General features: G+C 44.1%; 1 protein-coding gene across 9 annotated transcripts in view; it reads left to right on the forward strand.

Annotated features, from left to right (window-relative positions):
* The window catches only part of si:ch211-45c16.2 (mitogen-activated protein kinase kinase kinase 13), a 204,334-nt gene that overhangs the window by 69,108 nt on the left and 113,681 nt on the right, over positions 1–21,545 (forward strand). Inside the window, exon 1 of one of the 9 annotated variants that reach the window (XM_063051548.1) lies at positions 7,247–7,337. The exons of the other annotated variants lie outside the window; for them this stretch is intronic. The gene's annotated coding sequence lies outside the window, so the exon portion shown is untranslated. Of the gene's footprint in view, positions 1–7,246; positions 7,338–21,545 lie in introns of those variants that run through there. 9 annotated transcript variants of the gene reach the window in all.

Here is a 21,545-nt window from a genome sequence, read left to right on the forward strand (position 1 = left end):
GCCCTATAAAAAAGACACAAAGTTAGGTCACTGACAGAGCGTGCTCTTCTCAAGAAAGATCTGTTTACGTGCACCATGCCTTTCAGGGGACCTTAGAAAAAGAATTGTAGTTGGAAAAGACTACAAAAGCATTTGTAAAGACCTGAGTGTTCATCAGTCCACAGTAAGAGAAATTGTCTCCAAATGGAGGAAACTCAGTACTCCCTTGGAATGGACATCCTGCAAAGGTCACACCAAGAGCACAACATGCAGTGCTGTAGGAGAGGAAAAAGAACCCAAGCGTAACAGTAAATGATCTACAGAAATCTCTAGAACCTGCTAAAGTCTTTGTTCATGTATCCAGTGTAAGAAAAATACTGAATAAGAATGGTGTTCGTGGAAGGACACCACAGAGGAAACCACTGCTCTCCAGAAAAACTCATTTCTCCACGTCTCAAGTTTGCAAAAGACCACTTGGATATTCCACAATGCTAATGGACAGGTGAGACAAAAATTGAACTTCTTGGCAGAGATGCACACCGCGTGTTAGGAGGAAAAAGGGCACTGCACACCAACACCAAAACCTTATCCCAACTGTGGAGCATGGTGGAAGGAGCACCAGGGTTTGGGGCTGCTTTGCTGCCTCAGGGCCTGGACAGCTTGCAATGGTTGAGGGAACGATGAATTCAAAATTCTATCAAGGTATTTTACTGGAGAATGTCAGGGTAGCTGAACAGAAGCTGGATGATCCAACAGGACAATGATCCAAAACACAAGAGTAAATCAACAACAGAATGGTTTAAAAAGAAGAAATTTTGTGTTTTGGAATGGCCAAGTCAGAGTCCACAGACCTTAAGCCAATTGAGATGACCTGAAGAGGTCTGTTAATGCAAGATATCCCAAAAATATTGATGAACTAAAACAGTTTTGTGTGGAGGAATGGTCTAAAATTCCTCTTTGTGGAAGTCTGATCAGTAGCTACAGGAAACATTTGGTGGAGGTTACTGCTGCTAAAGGAAGTTCCACCAGTTATTAAATACAGGGGGTCACATTTTTTCCAGCCTGGATTGTGAATGATCAAACAATGTGTTCAATAAAGACACAAAAAGTACAATTGTTTGTGTGTTTATTAGTTTAGGCAGATTGTGTTTGTCTATTATTGTGACCTCGATGAAGATCAGACCACATTTTATGAGTAATGCAGAAAACCAGGTAATTGCAAAGGGTTCACAAGCCTTCTCTTGCAACTTTAGCTGTTATTGAACATGGTGGTTTGGGTGTGAATTCAGAAATTGGAGGTGCAGACCAAAGGGAGGCCTAGTTCCAGGATTCCCTAGAGGTTAACTTGTAGGCTGAGTTAGCAGTAAGGAAAGCAAATACAATGTTCACAGTCATTTTGAGAAGACTAGAATATAAAAATGGAGTTGTAATGCCCTGGCTTTATAAGTCAATGATCAGATCGCTTTTGGAGTATTGTGACCAGTTTTGGGCCCATTATCTAAGAAAGGATGTGCTGGCTTTGAGAGGGTCCAGAGGAGCTTCACGAGAATGATTCCAGGAATGAAAGGGTTAATGTATGAGGAGCATTTGATGTCTTTGGGCTTGTACGTGCTGGAGTTTAGAAGAATCGGGGGGGGGCGCGTAATCTCATTAAAACCTATTGAATATTGAAAAGTATAGATATAGAGTAGATGCTGCAAGGACGTTTGTAATAGTGGGGGAGTCTCAGAGTACAAGGGAGCCACTTTAGAACAGACTTGAGGAATTTCTTTAGTGATGAACCTGAGGAATTCATTGCCTCAGACAGCTGTGGAGGCCAAGTCATTGTGTATATTTAGAATGTAGGTTGATAGGTTCTAGAGGTTGAGAGGGATAATAAATCTGGAATGGCAGAGCCGACTTAGTGGGCCAATTGGCCTAATTCTGCTCCTATGTCTTGTTCTCTTCAGGCATCTATACCTCCTGCCAGGTGAAGTCTGCAAGGAATTGATGTGGTTCAGATGGTGGGGATCTTTGGATGTTGCCTTCTTTGGGCAGTACATCCTGTAGATGGTGGGGAGGGATGAGCACATGATATATCGGACTAAGTCCACTCTCCCAGCGCTTCCTATGCACCTGCATATTGGAATCGCTGTACTAGACAATGACACAACCAGTTGGGATACCTTCAAGAGTACATCTGCAGAAGCTTGTTAGAGCATTTGGTGACACGTCAAAGCCCATTAACCTTCTGAGAAAGTAAAGACACTAGCGTGACTTCCTTGAGATTGTGTTGGCAGGAGGATTTTGTGCATGGGGCATTAATCAAGATAATTGAAAGTTGTGATCTGGAACACGGGTAATAGCAGATAATAGATACTTCTCTAAAGGGAAAGTTTTGAATTGATTATGGGGAGCAAGGACATGGCAGACCAATTGAATAATTACTTTGGTTCTGTCTTCACTAAGGAGGACATAAATAATCTTCCAGAAATAGTAGAGGACAGAGGGTCCAGTGAGATGGAGGAACTGAGCGAAATACATGTTAGTAGGGAAGTGGTGTTGGGTAAATTGAAGGGATTGAAGGCAGATAAATCCCCAGGGCCAGATGGTCTGCATCCTAGAGTGCTTAAGGAAGTAGCCCAAGAAATAGTGGATGCATTAGTGATAATTTTTCAAAACTCGTTAGATTCTGGACTAGTTCCTGAGGATTGGAGGGTGGCTAATGTAACCCCACTTTTTAAAAAAGGAGGGAGAGAGAAACCGGGGAATTATAGACCGGTTAGCCTAACGTCGGTGGTGGGGAAACTGCTGGAGTCAGTTATCAAGGATGTGATAACAGCACATTTGGAAAGCGGTGAAATGATCGGACAAAGTCAGCATGGATTTGTGAAAGGAAAATCATGTCTGACGAATCTCATAGAATTTTTTGAGGATGTAACTAGTAGAGTGGATAGGGGAGAACCAGTGGATGTGGTATATTTCGATTTTCAAAAGGCTTTTGACAAGGTCCCACACAGGAGATTAGTGTGCAAACTTAAAGCACACGGTATTGGGGGTAAGGTATTGATGTGGATGGAGAATTGGTTAGCAGACAGAAAGCAGAGTGGGAATAAACGGGACCTTTTCAGAATGGCGGGCGGTGACTAGTGGGGTACCGCAAGGCTCAGTGCTGGGACCCCAGTTGTTTACAATATATATTAATGACTTGGATGAGGGAATTAAATGCAGCATCTCCAAGTTTGTGGATGACATGAAGCTGGGTGGCAGTGTTAGCAGTGAGGAGGATGCTAAGAGGATGCAGGGTGACTTGGATAGGTTGGGTGAGTGGGCAAATTCATGGCAGATGCAATTTAATGTGGATAAATGTGAAGTTATCCACTTTGGTGGCAAAAATAGGAAAACAGGTTATTATCTGAATGGTGGCCGATTAGGAAAAGGGGAGGTGCAACGAGACCTGGGTGTCATTATACACCAGTCATTGAAAGTGGGCATGCAGGTACAGCAGGCGGTGAAAAAGGCGAATGGTATGCTGGCATTTATAGCGAGAGGATTTGAGTACAGGAGCAGGGAGGTACTACTACAGTTGTACAAGGCCTTGGTGAGACCACACCTGGAGTATTGTGTGCAGTTTTGGTCCCCTAATCTGAGGAAAGACATCCTTGCCATAGAGGGAGTACAAAGAAGGTTCACCAGATTGATTCCTGGGATGGCAGGACTTTCATATGAAGAAAGACTGGATGAACTGGGCTTGTACTGGTTGGAATTTAGAAGATTGAGGGGGGATCTGATTGAAAAGTATAAAATCCTAAAGGGATTGGACAGGCTAGATGCAGGAAGATTGTTCCCGATGGGAAGTCCAGAACGAGGGGCCACAGTTTGAGGATAAAGGGGAAGCCTTTTAGGACCGAGATTAGAAAAAACTTCTTCACACAGAGAGTGGTGAATCTGTGGAATTCTCTGCCACAGGAAACAGTTGAGGCCAGTTCATTAGCTATATTTAAAAGGAAGTTAGATATGGCCCTTGTGGCTACGGGGGTCAGGGGGTATGGAGGGAAGGCTGGGGCGGGGTTCTGAGTTGGAGGATCAGCCATGATCATAATAAATGGCGGTGCAGGCTCGAAGGGCCGAATGGCCTACTCCTGCACCTATTTTCTATGTTTCTCTGTCTTCTGTCCTGTTATCAATGGAGTGGTGGTGTTGATGGAGAGCCTCTTTCAAAGGCTTATGTAGGAAGAGCCATAATGCCATAGACCTTCCTATGCTGCGGCGTGATAACTTCTGAGATTTTGACTGGTTGTCAGTTCTTTAGGTTTTGAGCTGGATTCATAGAAGCAACTGGCATGAGGACAGATTCTTAATCTCTCAGTCATCCCGGCCATTACCCTCCACAGATGCTGCCTGGCCAGCTATGTTCCCCCGGTGTCTTTGTTTCTCTTCACCTCTGTAATGCCGAATTACATTGGGAAGTAGCAGGAACACTCCTAAGGCTAGGTCAGTGAGGAAGGGCATTTGGCTGTGATAATGATGGCAGATGTCGCTGTTTAATAGTAACTTTGCTTATTCTGCATACTGAAAATAAAAAAAAACTTTCATTTATAAGCACCAAGGACATCACAAAGTGCCTGATAGCCAATGAAGTACACACAGTGGCCTCTTTATTAGGTACCTCCTGTACCTTATAAAGTGGCCAATGAGTGTATGTCCGTGGTCTTCTGCTGCTGTAGCCTGGTTTGATAAGTTGTGCCTTCAGAGACGCTGTTCTGCACACCACTGTTGTAGGGCATGGTTATTTGAGTACCTCCAACAACCACACCTTCCTGTTAATTTGAACCAGTCTGGCTACTCTCTCATTAACAAAGGTGTTTTTGCCCATAGAATTGCCGCTGACTGCATATATTTTGTTTCTAGAACCATTCTCTATAAACTCGTGAGACTGTTGTGTGTCAAAATCTCAGGGGATCAGCAGTTTCTGAGATACTCAAACCACCCTGTCTGGCACCAACAATCATTCCATGGTCAAAATCACACAGATCACATTACTTTCCCATTCTGATGTTTGGTCTGAACAACAACTGAACCTCTTGACCATGTCTGCATGCTTTTATATATTGGGTTGCTGCCACATGATTGGCTGATTAGATATTTGCATTAACATGGTGTGCAAGTGTATTTTTGAGCTGCAGCCACTATTGTAATGTAGGAAACATAAAAAGCTGGTTTGAATGGCGCAGTCCCACAAACAGCAATGTGACAATGATCAGGTCACCTTGTTTACACGATGCTGGTGATGGACAAAATGTTGGCCGGAGCTGTTTGGATAATGTCTTCATTCTGTTTTGAAATGGCTGTGTGCTTGGGCAGGGAATCGCTTAAACATCTCCCCTGAAGGATGGCATCCTTTACAATGTAGCAGTCTCTCAGTTCCAGCTTCTATTTCCATCTGCCCTGCCCTTTGAAGCAACCGCCGGTAGCTGTGCTGCATGTCACTGAACAAGATTTAAGCAAAGAGGGGAGATTTGATAGGTGTACAGAATTCAGAGGTATCGATAGGGTAAATGCAGGCAGGCTTTTTCCACTGAGATGAGAACTACAGGTCATGGGTTAAGGTGAAATGTTTAAGGAGAACATGAGAGGTACTTCACTTAAGGTGGTGAGATTGTGGAACGAGCTGCCAGTGGATGGCAATACTTAAAACAAGCTTGAATAAATACACGCATGGAAGAGGTATAGAGAGCTATGGTCATACTGTGGGTCAATAGGTGCACTTAATGTCCGGGAAATGTATGGAACATTCTTTTGAATTCTTTTTCTTTGCAGACATCTATGAGAACAGAGGAGTGCCCCAAAGAATGACAGTTAAAATGTTAGAACCCCAAAGCCCCCCACACACAAGCAGCAGCAAGGCAACAATTGGCTAGTCCCACTGGGACCAGACAGAATCATAGTTTGACCTGGACTAAATGAGCCAAAGGCCCTGATTATGTGCTGCAGTACTCCATGATTCTATGACCAAGACTCAACTCCAGCTCCCTCAATGATAAAAGAGGGAAGTGAGAAGCAGCAGCGGGAGAGGGGGAGGAAGGACGGCAGCTAAATGGGAGTGGGGTGATGCAGAAGGGTAGCACTCAGGATCGGTGAGTAGGAGGGCTGATGCGCAAGAGGAGGTCGGGGACAAGAGGGTAGAAACGGGACACCGAGTTCAGCCAGACGGTGGAGGGGCAGAAACTGCTGAGAGCAGGAGAGTGGGGACGAGTGCTAGGACTGAGTGGTGCAGCGGTCAGTCTGTGGAGGAGGAAGGGCATTAAGCAGGACGTAAGGGCGCAATATCTGGTGGTGGGGGAGAACATCAGTCCTAATGAAGGGTCTGGGCCCCAAACGACGGCTGTTTATTCCCCTCCTTGGACTGCCAGCATCTGCAGAATCTCTTGTATCTGTGAAGGAGGGAAATGGTAAAACACAAGAGCTTGTGCTGGCAATCCAGAGCAGCGCTGGAAGAGCTCAGCAGCTCAGGTCGCATCAACGGAGACTGGTGGCAGAGGGCGGGGCATGTGGTTGGGGGCGGGTCTCACGCCGGGACAACCAATAGCCAATCAGCTCGCTTTTATTTTTAGTGGCGGATTGAAGAGGCGGTGAAGGTGTCTGGCGTCATCGTTCGCGTGACGTCATTGCGCGGTGGACGTCGCCCCCGCTATTGGCTAGATGGGGCGCAGTGTGCTGCAGGTCCTCACTGCGGCGAATGAGACGGCACGGCTCGAGCTCCATGGTAACCGGGCAGGCCGCAGCTGACCGTCCCGTTGCACTGCCGATACCGCTGGCTGGCGCCGCTCCAGGCAGGGGGAGGGGGCGGACGGGTCATTGAGGGCTGCCGACCAATTGGTTGCAGCCACATTCACGTAGGACGCCGAGGAGTCGGTGTCACGCCGGTCAGGGGAGGGCCTCTGGTCATGTAATCAGTGCCGAGTGGTCACGTGGGCTCACTTGACCACGTGGATCACGGGCCGGCCATTGGTCACGTGAGTCGTTACCTCTGACCAGCTCCCCCGCTATAAAACTCGGCTGCACCTGCAGAGCTGGGGCAGCTACCACCCACTGATTTGGGTGTTGGATTATTATTGTCACGTATGCCAAATCCAATGAAAAGCTTTTAATGGCATGTCATCCAGACAGATCACGCCCTGCATAAGTTTGTATCTTCTCCCCGTGACCGCGATAGTAGGCTAATTGCTCATTGTAAATTGCCCTGTGATTAGGCTGGTATTAAATAGGTGGGTTGCTGGGATACACGGCTTTGCTGGGCTGTTACTCCGAATAAAAATGAAGTACGAAGGAAACAATGCAGGATTTAATGCTACCGTTATACCGAAAGTGCACTGCAGGTAAATACATGGATAGGAGAGGTTATGGGCCAGACGCCGGCAAGTGGGACTAGCTTAGTGAGCACCTTAGTTGGCATAGGCACATCTGTGGAGGGAGGGGTGGTGATGCTCTGGGACTGGGAAAATGTAGTGGAGATGGGGAAAGGTTATCAGACCATGTGGAAGTGGTGTTTTCACTGTGGGCCTACTCTCCCAGCTTAAAGGGTCTTAACCCTTCAGTGAATCAAAATAAGGATTCTGGGTTCAAGGGAACTGCCAAAGGAAGTGGTAGAGGCAGTCACAATTACAGTGTTTCTGCTATGCTTATCAGGCATGTGGATAGGAAACTTAAAGATGGTTTGTTGTCATTGTTCAGTACACAATTGTAAATGGGAATGAACTGATTGTTCTGAATCCGATGCAGCATAAAAACAAGCATGTACACAATTTAGAAAAAAAATTAAAGCAATTCTATAAAACACAATGTACAAGTAACTATTCTATACCTATACTGATTGTATGCACATAAAATGATGCTAATGGATGTAGTGGTGGTGGGATGGTTAATGGGTGGAGGTGTTGATCAGCCTGTCGGCTTGGGGGAAAGTAACTGTTTTTGGGTGTAATGGTCCTGGTGTGGATGCTGTGTAGCCTCTTCTCTGATGGGAGTGGGACAAACAGTCCATAAGCAGGCTGGGTGGGACCCTTCACGATATTGCTGGCCTTTATCCAGCACCTTTCTATATATAAATAGGTCCTTGATGGTTGGTAGACTGGTGCCTCTAAAACTTTAGAGGGATGTTGTCAACACAGGCAGCTGGGACTTAGCCCAGATAGGTCACTTGGTTGGCATGGATGAGTTGGGCTGAAGGGTTTGTTTCTATACTGTATAACTAATATTTGATAGATTGGGCTTGTTGCCTTTGGTACAAAAGAGGTTAGTGGAATATAAGGGAAGACAGAGAGAAAAATACTATTGAAGAGCCCAGACTGGAGTAAGTTGATAGGACCTATGTGATTATAGTTTATAAGGAAAGATCTTAAATGTTAGGTAGTGGAATTAGAGATGACAAGGGAAAAACTTTTTTTTTCCCCAGTTGAGTAGTGGCCTGAAACTGCTTGAAAGGGTGGTAGAGGGAAAAACATGAAATACTACTTGGATGAGTGCTTGAAGAACCTGGAGGGATGTGGAGCGTGGGATTAGACTGGGTAGCTCTTCTTTTCACCAACATGTTGGACCAAGCTGCTTCCTTAATTGTACCAGTTCATGAGTCTGTTCTGGGTTATTGGCATTGTTGGCAGTGATGAGGTATGGATGTAGGTTTCAGTAGCAGATGAGCCAAAGCACAATGAAATTGAGCAATGTTAGAAAGGTGGAAGGTGGCAATGCGTAATCTTACAAAGTCTGCCTGAAATGTGATCTTGGAGCCAAATACCAGACCAAGTTTGGAAGTATCATGGTTTAGGATCAGATAGCAGGGAACAGGATAGGGTTAAGAACCTGTAGTGAGGACGCATCCAGTTGGACAAGTCATTCGACAGTGTAACACTTAAAGGGCATTTAGACAGGTACATGGTTATGGGGAGGTTCAGAATGATATGGGCCAAATGCAGGCAGGTAGTTTTAGCTTGGGTAGATAATTTGGTTGATGTGGACGAGTTGGACCAAAGGGCCCTTTTCTGTGCTGTATAACTGACTCCTGGTAGACGTTGCAGAGGTGTAGAGAATTGCTCATTAATTAATGGTGGGCATTAGCATACCTGTGGGAACCAACACATTTGGATAATGATACTGGTGGGCAAGATGTAAATTAAAAATGTGTGAGAGAATGACATTTCCATTGGAGCTGCAGAGGTGATAATGGGGAGGTGACAAACAAGATCTTTGGTAATTCTGTGGCCACATTTGGACAAAAAGGAATTATCAGTTAAATGAGGTCAAATAAACCAGATGATGTTGCAAAGGCAGTGATGACAATGTGATCTGCAAAGGTTGAGAAAGTTGAGGCAGAACGGTTTCTGTCCCTTGCAGTTACACATAGGATATCACTTGTGAATTTCTGAGAGTCCCTTTGCTGCTGTGTCAGAGACGAAAATAAAATTGAAGAATTCAGACATCCAAGATCTGGGAGTCAGCGATAGCCTTTAGAGAGACGATTGTGGTTGGAGATGGAGGAATCATAGTTTGGAAGCTTGAGATTACAGAAGTATTGACTTGGACAAGTTGAGTATGGTACATTGCTACTATCAGGGAGGAGGTACTGGAGCAGGATGACCTACTCTGTTCTGCACTGTTCAAGAACACTTTGTTCTCCCTCTTTTTCACCGTTCATTTATTGTAGCTGCTGCTGGTAAGGAGTTTTGTATGTTCTCCCCGTGATGTGTGGGTTTCCTCTGGGTTCCCTGGTTTCCTCCCACTGTCCAAAGACATGCCAGTTGGTAGGTTAATTGGCCATTGTAAATTGTGCCATGATTAGGCTAGGATTAAATCCGGGTATTGCTGGGCGGCGCGGCTCAAAAGGCTGGAAGAGCCTATTCCATGTTATATCCCAATAAATAGTAATATTTTGTGACTTTTAGTTGAGCACCTTGGCTCCATCTGCCACATAAGGTGGGATTTCCAGGTGCCCCCAGTTTTGGTTTGACTTCCCATTTCCATTCTGATGGTCAGTGCTTGGCCTCTTCTACTGCCATGATGACGCCACACTCAAGTTGGAGGAGCAACACCTCAGTCTGTCTGGGTAGTCTCCAACCTAATGAATTGATCACTGATCTTTGATAACTTCTGATAATTTCTCACTTCTCCCCCTTCTCTCTTTATCCATTCCCCATTCTGGCACCCCTCTATTCCCTTCTTGTCATTTGCCCATCACCTCCCTCTGGTATCCTTCCTCATTTCCTTTCCCCCATGGTCCATTGTCCTCTCCTATCATTGTCCTCTCCTTCATCTCTTTCTCTCTTCCACCTATCACCTCCCAGCTTTTTACATATTCCCCTGTCCCCCATTCACCCATTCACCTTCTGCCTCACCTGGCTTCACCTATGACCTGCCAGCTTGTACTCTTTCCCCTCCCCGACCTTATTTTAGTTCTTACCCCTTCCTCTCCAGTCCTGATGAAGTATCTTGGCCGAAAATGTCAAATGTTTATTCATCTCCGTAGATACTGCTTGACTGCAGAGTTGTTCCATCTCCAGAATCACGTGTGTTACTTATTTTTATGTCTTGCACAGTACCGCTACCACAAAACAAAAAAAATTCATGACGTATGTCAGTGGTAATGATTCAGAGAGTGCATGAAGGTCTTGAGGCTCTATAGAGAACAGTTAAATTGAGACATTAACGCTGGGAAAGTTATGGAATCACATTAAAAGTGGAAACTAGAGAACAAATAATAACAGTGCACCTTCAAGGGAGAATGTCTTGTCTAAACTCGTTGAATTATTTGTAAAGATGAGAAAGTAAGGGTAGATAAGGATAACTTGGTAGTTGCAATTTATCTGGACTTTGATAATCGACTAATGAATAAACTGGAAGGATACACACAGTCACTGGTCAAGTAGCAGAATGAAAAGCTTGCTGGCTGTAGGTCAGGTTAGCGGAGAATAGGGGAGTTGAGTGGCATAGGTGGAGAATTGCTGTCGCAAAGATCAGTGTAGAGATATGCAACTAGGAGTAGAAAGTACATAACTTTGCAAATGCCACGTCTTTGTGATGGTTGTAGGGGTAGTGAATTGTAAATACTTCAGCAATCAGTAAACTTACAGAATAAATGCATTTGGCAAATAATTTAAAACCATGATTATGTTACTAACGTTTGGAATGACAGGGGACTGTCTTGTCTCCCTTTCTCTTCACCATTTACACCTCGGACTTCAACTATTGCACAGAGTCTTGTCACCTTCAGAAGTTTTCGGATGACTGTGCCATAGTTGGATGCATCAGCAAGGGAGATGAGGTTGAGTGCAGGGCTACGGTAGGAAACTTTGTCACATGGTGTGAGCAGAATTATCTGCAGCTTAATGTGAAAAAGACTAAGGAGCTGGTGGTAGACCTGAGGAGAGTTAAGGTACCGGTGACACCTGTTTCCATCCAGGGGGTCAGTGTGGACCTGGTGGAGGATATGAATTGACAATAAACTGGACTGGTCAAAGAGCACTGAGGCTGTCTACAAGAAGGGTCAGAGCCGTCTCTATTTCCTGAGGAGACTGAGGTCCTTTAACATCCGCCGGACGATGCTGAGGATGTTCTACGAGTCAGTGGTGGCCAGTGCTATCATGTTCACTGTTGTGTGCTGGGGCAGCAGGCTGAGGGTAGCAGACACCAACAGAATCAACAAACTTATTCGTAAGGCCAGTGATGTTGTGGGGATGGAACTGGACTCTCTCACGGTGGTGTCTGAAAAGAGGATGCTGTCTAAGTTGCATGCCATCTTGGTCAATGTCTCCCATCCACTACATAATGTACTGGGTGGGCACAGGAGTACATTCAGCCAGAGACTCATTCCTCCAAGATGCAGCACAGAGCGTCATAGGAAGTCATTCCTGCCTGTGGCCATCAGACTTTACAACTGCTCCCCTGGAGGGTCAGACACCCTGTGCCGATAGGCTGGTCCTGGACTTATTTCATAATTTACTGGCATAATTTACATATTACTATTTAACTATTTATGGTTCTATTACTATTTATTATTTATGGTGCCACTGTAACGAAAACCAATTTCCCCCGGGATCAATAAAGTATGACTATGATAATGGAGGGCCATATTGGTATTGCTGTTGGTTATTATTATTGTCATATGTACCAAGACATAGTGAAAAGCTTGTCTTGCATTCTGTTTCTACAGATCAAATCATTACACAGTGCATAGAGTTAGAATAAGGTAAAACAATAACTATGCAGAATAAAGTGTAAAAGCTACCAAAAAAGTGCAGTGCAGGTAAACGATAAAGTGCAAGATCATAACGAGGTAGATTGTGAGGCCAAGGGTCCATCTTATCATACAAGAGATCCATTTAAGAGTCTGATAATGGGATAGAAGCTGTCCGTGAGTCTGTTGGTAAGTGCTTTTAGGCTTTTTGTATCTTCTGTCTAATTTAAGAAGGGAGAAGAGAATGTCTGGGGTGGGTGGCGTCTCTGATTATGCAGGCTGCCTTACTGAAGCAGTGCGAAGCAGAGATGGAGTTTATGGAGGAGAGACTGGTTCCTGTGATGTGCTGAGCTGTGTCCACAAACTCTCTGCAGTTTTGTGCAGAGCAGTTGCCTCAGCAAGCTGTTATTATCAGGTTGTTGGGGACACACTGAATTTTTTTTAGCCTCCTGAGGAAGTAGAGGCATTGCTGAGCTATATTGACCCTAACTTGAGTAGAATAGGCAGTTGGTGATGTTCACACCTAGGAACTTGAAGCCTTCATTCCTCTCAACGGCAACACATTGATGTAGACGGGAGCATGTGCTCTGTCCTCCTTTCTGAAGTCAATGACCGGTTCTTTTGTAGATAATGAGGAAAAGGTAGTTGTCACAACACCGCAATATGGCACGGAATGATAAATCGGAGAGGAACAAAGTGCAAAAGTGCAAATTACCAGAAGTAACAATACAGGCTAATAATGCTGTCCCAGATTTTAATCACAAAGAATTCTACGGATGCTGGAAATCCAAAGGAACACACACACAGTGCTGAAGGAACCCAGCAGGTCAGGCAGATTGGCTTTTCCCCCCTTATTTTCAAGAAGGGATTTGAAGAGGAGAAAGTTTTGCTTGCTTCAGCTGGATCAGATAAAAAGGATACAGGGGTTCTGAAAGAGTGTTGCTAAAACTTGCAAGGATGATGCAAGAAATCAAGTTTTTCAAATTATATGAACGTATTAGGTTCCTCCTGTACCTAATAAACTGGCCACTGAGTCATGGTCTTCTACTGCTGTAGCCCATCCACTTCAAGGTCCGATGTGTTGTGTATTCAGAGATGCTCACCACTGTTGTAATGTGGTGATTTGAACTACTGTTACCTTCCTGTCAGCTTGAATAAGTCTGGCCATTCTCCTCTGACCTCTCTCACTACAAGGCCTTTTTGCCTACAGGCCTGCTGCTCATTGGATCTTTTTTTGTTTGTTTTTCACAACGTTCTCTGTACAGGTGTACCTAATAAAGTGGTCTCTGAGTTTATATAATTTTTTAGCATCCCAGTTAGTTCCATATTCTCACCATTCTTTGGGTAAACAGGTTACCTGTGAATGCCCTATTTGTATGATCATACTCACAATCCTTGGTTTGGCCTTGCTCATGAGCGGAAACCATTTCTGTGGCTATCTTCATTATTGTAAACGTGTATTCAGGTTCAGCAATCGTGTCCAGTTAAATGGAGCAGCCTTTGGTTTCACTGAGCCAATGACTCCCACTGACCAGACGTGTTCTAAAATGGTTTGGGGTAACGAACTTGTTGGCTTTGAATGTTTTCAGCAACCCCCTTGGGCCGGTCATGGGAGTGCACTGCCTGGGGTAGCAAAGGGCTCTGAGCATTTGTGGAATTGTACCTGTCATGGCCGTCTGGAGGGATGTATAGGAAGATAGGAACTGAAGGAACCCAATTAGCCCCTTGGACCTTTTACACATTGTTATGTCAAGATGATCATTATCTTGGTACCATGTCCATAGCTTTGGATACCTTGTGCTCATTAACCTTCAACTTGCGTATAGTAGCCATAAATCTCAGTACTGCATCTGACCTACTAAATGTCGAGATTAGGCTAAGTTGAACCCATGCCAGAGGTTTGCTTTGTACCTGATGTAGTAAGAATGTTTAAGAGTCAGCCAATGCAATTGATTTTTTTTTCTCCTTTATAAAATAAAACGTTTTCAGTCACTCTGCAGAGTTGACAAAGGTGATGCAGAGTAGTTGGAAACCCTGCAGCAGGTATTTTGGTGAGAAATCTTCTGGGTTTGGATTATCTGTATACACTCTGATTTCATGGGCGAATTCGAGGGAGTATGTGATGAACTTTGTGTAGACACCTTGCATTCGCTGTATGATATTCTGTGACTTTTTAGTTTTGCTTTAGTAGTGCCCCATATTCCTTTCTCCACTTTGCATATCTCAAGGGGATGAAATACTTCTCTTTGGGTCCCAGCTACCCTTTTGCACGTCGTCCTAGAACATAGAATAGTACAGCACAGTACAGGCCCTTCGGCCCACAATGTTGTGCCAACCCTTACACCCTCCCATATAACCCTCCACCTTAAATTCCTCCATATACCTGTCTAGTAGTCTCTTAAACTCACTAGTGTATCTGCCTCCACCACTGACTCAGGCAGTGCAGTCCACGCTCCAACCACTTTCTGAGTAAAGAACCTTCCTCTTATATCCCCTTTGAATTTCCCACTCCTTACCTTAAAGCCATCTCCTCTTGTATTGAGCAGTGGTGCCCTGGGGAAGAGGCGCTGGCTATCCACTCTATCTATTCCTCTTAATATCTTGTACACCTCTATCATGTCTCCTCTCATCCTCCTTCTCTCCAAAGAGTAAAGCCCTAGCTCCCTTAATCTCTGATCATAATGCATACTCTCTAAACCAGGCAGCATCCTGATAAATCTCCTCTGTACCCTTTCCAATGCTTCCACATCCTTCCTATAGTGAGGCGACCAGAACTGAACACAGTACCTCAAGTGTGGCCTAACCAGAGTTTTATAGAGCTGCATCATTATCTCGCAACTCTTAAACTCTATCTCTCGACGTATGAAAACTAACACCCCATAAGCTTTCTTAACTACCCTATCCACCTGTGAGGCAACTTTCAGGGATCTGTGGACATGTACTGCTCCTCCACACTGCCAAGTATCCAGCCATCACTATCACTATCACCATCACTATCCTCCAGTGAGACGTTGGAAGACTGAAATGTTGTGCCTTTATTTAAGGGCTGCAAGGATAGACCTGGTACTTATAGACTGGCTTATCCAATGTCTGTGGCAGCTAAGATGCTGGAAAACTTTCTAATTAATAAGATATACTTACATTTAGAAAGACAAGATTTGATTGGGGTAGCCAAAATGGTTTTATATGTGAGAGATCTCTTACAAACTTGCTTGTGATTTTCGATGAATTGCTCAAAATATATTTATTTAACCTTGCTAACATCTTTTTGTCTTTATTTTCATGTTTATTTTAATTTTATTTTATTTTCATGTTTGTACTTTTGTCCCATTGTAAAGTACTTTATACTTTATTGTTGCCAAACAATTGATACTAGAACGTACAATCATCACAGCAATATTTGTTCTGCGCTTCCCACTCCCTGGATTACAAATATTAAATATTTAAAATATTAAAAATAGTAAAAATTAGTAAAGATTAAAAATTTAAATTGTTAATCATAGACAGAAAATAGAAAAATGGAAAATAACGTAGTGCAAAAATCCGAGAGGCAGGTCCGGATAGTTGGAGGGTACGGCCCAGATCCGGGTCAGGATCTGTTCCGCAGTCTTATCACAGTTGGAAAGAAGCTGTTCCCAAATCTGGCTGTACGAGTCTCAAAGCTCCTGAGCCTTCTCCCAGAGGGAAGAGGGATGAAAAGTGTGTTGGCTGGGTGTGTCGTGTCCTTGATTATCCTGGCAGCACTGCACCGACAGCGTGCGGTGTAAAGTGAGTCCAAGGACGGAAGATTGGTTTGTGTGATGTGCTGCGCCGTGTTCACGATCTTCTGCAGCTTCTTTCGGTCTTGGACAGGACAACTTCCATACCAGGTTGTGATGCACCCTAGAAGAATGCTTTCTACGGTGCATCTATAAAAATTAGTGAGGGTTTTAGGGGACAGGCCAAATTTCTTTAGTTTTCTCAGGAAGTAAAGGCGCTGGTGGGCCTTCTTGGCAGTGGACTCTGCTTGATTGGACCAAGTCAGGTCATTTGTGATATTGACCATGAGGAACTTAAAGCTCTTGACCTGTTCCACTTGCGCAGCACCGATGTAAATTGGGTCGTGCAGTCTGTACTCCTTCTGAAGTCAACAACCAATTCCTTCGTCTTGCTGACGTTGAGGGATAGGTTATTGTCTTCGCACCATGCCACCAGGTTCTTAATTTCCTCTCTGTACTCAAACTCATCTGTACTTTAACCCCATCATTTGTATGAAAAGTGCTCTATAAATAGTTATTATTATTATTATTATTATTATTGATGAGGAAGTTTGATAAGGGGATGATGGTAGATGTAATATATGGATTTCTCTAAGGGGTTATTGGGCACGTGGCCAAGTGGTTAAGGCATTCGACTAGCCATCTGAAGGCCGTGAGTTCGAGTCCCAGCCGAGGCAGCATGTTGTGTCCTTGAGCAAGGTACTTAACCACACAGTGCTCTGCGACGACACTGGTGCCAAGCTGTATCGGCCCTTGCCCTTCCCTTGGACAACGTCGGTGTTGTGGAGAGGAGAGACTTGCAGCATGGGCAACAGCCGGTCTTCCATACAACCTTGCCCAGGCCTGCGCCCTGGAGAGTGAAGACTTTTCAGGTGCCGATCCATGGTCTTGCAAGACTAACGGATGCCTTTTAAGGGGTTTAATATGGTTCTGCATTGTAGGCAGCTCTGGAAGTGTTGATGCACATCATAAAGAGTTGTATGAAAACATGAGGGGCATAGATAACGTGAGCCATCAGTTTTCCAAAGCTGATGATCGAAAACTAGATGGCATAGGTTTAAGATGGGAAGTGAATGGTGTAATAAGAAAGGTGGCATCCATCATTAAGAACACTAACCAGGACATGCCCTCTTCTCATTGCTACCATCAGGGAGGAGGTACAGGAACTGCAAGACACACACTCAACATTTCAGCAACAGCTTCTTCCCCTCCGCCATCCGACCCTGGAATGGGCAACGAACCCATGAACACTACCTCACTATTTTTGCTTTATTTGTATAATTTTTATTTACTTATTGTAAATTAGACAGTAATATATTTTATGTATTGCAATGTACTGTTGTTACAAAACAACAAATTTCATGACTTACATTGGTGATATTAAACCTGATTCTGATCTTGATTCTTAAGAACTCAATGGGCAACTTCTTTACACAGTCGATGGAATGAGTTGACAGATCAAATGGATGAGGAAGGTACATTCAATGGTCAAATAAATGGATGAAAAGATTTTAAAGATGTGTGAACCAAGTGGTGGGAGATGGGATTAGCTCCAATATATATGATGATCCAAAGGGCATTTTTCTGTCCCATGCAACTCTAATGTGGACATTACCCACCAGACAAACCTCCTTTTCCAAACTTTTGGGAGACTCTGAAGGGTTACTAAAACAAAAACTTCACACCATTTTACGAATTTCTTCCCCCCAGGCGGTTAAGCTGACCAACCATTCTCATTAGCCCAACCCTACCCCTCTATCTATTACACCACTGTTATAAAGCTGTTTATGTTGTAAATACATGCAGGCACTTATTTATTTATTTATGGATGCATGCACACTTATTCCATATTTTAACCACTAAGTTTATTTTTATGTAATTCTCTATTCTTTCTAATTGTTGAATGTTGTTTTTGTTACATGTCACTCCCTAACCAACACACCACAGCAAATTCCTGATACATGTAAATCTATATGATGAATAAAGATCATCTTTGATCCTTGATCCTATATCTTCTCCTCTGCAACTTCAAACATACTTGTATGTGGTGGTGGTTGTCCATGTCCAACGATGACAGAAAACCTTGCCCGGAGAGTTTTTAAAGTGGAAAAGTCGTCGCACTGGGGCATTTCCAGGACTGAATGGCTTGTCAAATAAAGAGCGTTTGATGGCCCTGGGCCTGTATTCACTAGAATTCAGAAGAATGAAGGGTCACCTCATTGAAATTTATCGAATGGTGAAAGGTGAAATCTATTGAGGAGATGTTTCCTATGGTGGGAGACTCTAGGACCAGAGGACACAGGCTCAGAATAGAGGGTATCCTTTTAGAACAGAGATGAGGAGGAATTTCTTTAACCAGAGAGCGGTGAATCCGTGGAATTCTTTGCACACGCAGCTGTGGAAGCCAAGTCTTTATGTCTATTTAAGACAGAGGTTGATAGATTCTTGATTGGGCAGAGCATGAAGGGATACAGGGAGAAGGCAGGAGATTGGGGCTGAGAAGAAAATTGGATCAGCCATCATGAAATGGTGGAGCTGACTCGATGGGCCAAATGGCCTAATTTTGTTCCTATATTGTATGGTTTTATGGTCTTACGGTCCCACTCTCTTGTCCTGGGGGCTATTTTTCAAATGTTCTTCAAGACTAAGTTGTTTTTTAGGTTGATAGGGATGGTTTTGGGGACAGAAAGGGGAGTTAGAAGTCAGGTTTAGGGACAGGGTTGTGGGGAAATTAGAGGTCAGGCCAGAGTCTAGGCCTTTGCTCCACGTTCCATGTTTGAAGGCTGCATTGTGGATGGTGATGAAGGACATCCATGGTCAGATGTTTGGCCAGCAGGGTAGCGAGGACAAGGGTTGGTGCACCTTTCCCCCAGGTCAGTGAGTTGTTAGTGGGTTCCAAGGTCAAAATTTTGCGCAGGCAGAAGGCACAAGGGCCAGTGACTCCTCTCCCACCCCACCCTCCACCAAGCAAATTGTTGAGGATAGAATCCAAGGCCTAGATTTTGGGGTCCTGTCATCAGTGGGTCTGGTGTTTGATGTCTTCAGTTATTGTCGTCAGTGAATCCTGGGGCCACACTGAAGATGGAAGTCCGTAGGTTGATTGGAAATCTGTAAGTCAAAGCCTCAGCATTGATTCTGGGTCACTGGGGAAGCCAAAGGCCAACATCTACAAATTTGTGAGTCGGCTGGAGGCTAGAGGCCGGAGATGGTCTGTGCTGGGGTCAGAGGACTGCATATGTGTGTGGGTGTGTGGTTAGGTTGGAGGGAGGAGAGATGCTAGAGTTGCTGCTGCTGTTTAGTTGCTTGGTGTGTTCTGAGTTATTTCACTGAGCATTGTGGGCATGCTGTGTTGGTGCTGGAACATGTGGCCACATTTGTGGGCTGCCCCAGTACAGCCGTGGGCTTTGTTGGTTGTTCATGCAAATGACACAATTCACTGTATGTTCTGATGTGAAAAGTAAAATGAATCTGAAGTGTGTTGATACAGAATGTCTTTGCAGCCCAAATCATCCTTTCTGCATCCAATGATTAATATTTTAATCAACTCAATCAGATCACTTTCTAAATTTTCTAAACTCACAGGATGCCATTCTTTTAGAATGTAACCTCTGAAGTCCCAATGTCATTCCAGGGAGTTTAGACTACATCATCTCCAAGGCAAACTATCCTGCAATTTAGTGCGCAGACTAAATGTAGAACTGTAGACCACCCAAGACTGTTTGATATTAGACTGCTATTCTTAAAGTAAAACGGTTAGTTCTGGATTTAATGGAGATACCAGCAGCAGACCCACATTTGTGGCTAGATTGTGCAGCAGATTGTCTCCACTGCCTACAGACTAAACTGCTCCATCTCCTGTGTGTCATATTAAAAACTATAACTTAATACATAAGCACAGCAGATGGTCGTTTGGACCTTTCAGCATGAATCATAAGTCCAATTACAGCCTTGTTCCCTATCCCTTAATAGTCTTACCAAACAAAGGTCTGGTATCCGAATTTCAAAGACTTCGGTACGTTTCCTTGGAGGTGAGTATCCCAATTTCTATCTGAATGAAATGTTTCCTAACATCACACCACTCTAGTTTTAAGCTTAAGATCCCGATCTGTTGTCTCCCAGCAGAGGAAACAATTTCCCTATAGCAACCTTATTAAATCCTGTAATCTTAGTTACAGTATCTCTTAATAATCTAAACTCGAGGGAATGTATGCCCAGCATGTGCAATCCATTCTTGTAAATAAATTATTTTATCCTTTATTGGTGTGTTATCAGAAATGCACCATTATAATAGAATAATTTTTTGAATGCTATGGAATCTGAACTGGAATTTATTGTTAAACTAGGACCAAAGTGCCAAAGCTTTTGTAAAGAACATTACTTTCTTGTTCTGCTGGGCAAACCACTTAATCCAATGCATGAATCTTGAGGTAAACACGAGGAATTCTGCAGATGCTGGAAATTCAAGCAACACACATCAAAGTTGCTGGTGAACACAGCAGGCCAGGTAGCATCTCTAGGAAGAGGTACAGTCGACGTTTCGGGCTGAGACCCTTTGTCAGGACTAACTGAAGGAAGAGTTAGTAAGAGATTTGAAAGTGGGAGGCGGAGGGGGAAATCCAAAATGATAGGAGAAGACAGGAGGGGGAGGGATGGAGCCAAGAGCTGGACAGGTGATTGGCAAAGGGGATATGAGAGGATCATGGGCAGGAGGCCCAGGGAGAAGGAAAAGGAGGGGGGGGAAATTGAGGAATCTCGAGGAACAGTATGTTTGTGTATTGAGTTTTGGACTGTCCAGAGCTCCCAATGATCAATATGGAAGAGAAAAGATTTGGCAGAAAATCCTGTCATAGGAGCAGAATTAGGCCATTCAGCCCATCAAGTCTGCTCTGCCATTCCATCATGGTTGATTTATTATCCCTCTCAATCCCCTGCCTTCTCCCTGTAACCTTTGACGCCCTGATAATTAAGAACCTATCAACTGCTGCATTAATTATACCCAGTGACTAAGCCACCGCAACCATTGGTGGCAATGAATTCCAGATTCACAAACCTCTGGCTAAAGAAATTCCTTCTTATCTTGTTCTAAAGAGACATCCTTGTATTCTGAGGCTGTGCCCTCTGGTTCTAGACTCCCCCAAAACAGGAAACATCCTCTCCACATCCACTCTATCTAGGCGTTCCAATATTTGATGGGTTTCAATAAGATCCCCTCCCCCCCACAATTCTCTAAACTCCAGAGAGCATAGGCCTCGAGCCATCAAATGCTCCTTACATGTTAACCCTTCCATTCCTGGGATCGTTCCCTTGAACCACCCACCGCTGGACCCTCTACATCGCCAACACATCCTTTCTTAGATTTGGGGCGCAAAACTGCCCACAGTACTCCAAGTGCAGTCTGACTAATGCCCTGTAATGCCTCAGTGTTACATCTTGCTCTGTCAACTTTGGGAGGAAGAGCTGCTCAGAAGGTGGGATCTCAGTGTAGTGTTTCATCGAAAGTTAGGACATCAGTCTTCGAAATTTGGAATTGAATCTCCAATCAGGCATAAAACCTATGTTGCAGCAATGAATTGCTGAATGCTTGCAAGTGTATGTACCTCAGT

The sequence above is a fragment of the Mobula hypostoma genome, chromosome 6 (assembly GCF_963921235.1).
Source record: "Mobula hypostoma chromosome 6, sMobHyp1.1, whole genome shotgun sequence".
NCBI lineage: Eukaryota > Metazoa > Chordata > Chondrichthyes > Myliobatiformes > Myliobatidae > Mobula > Mobula hypostoma.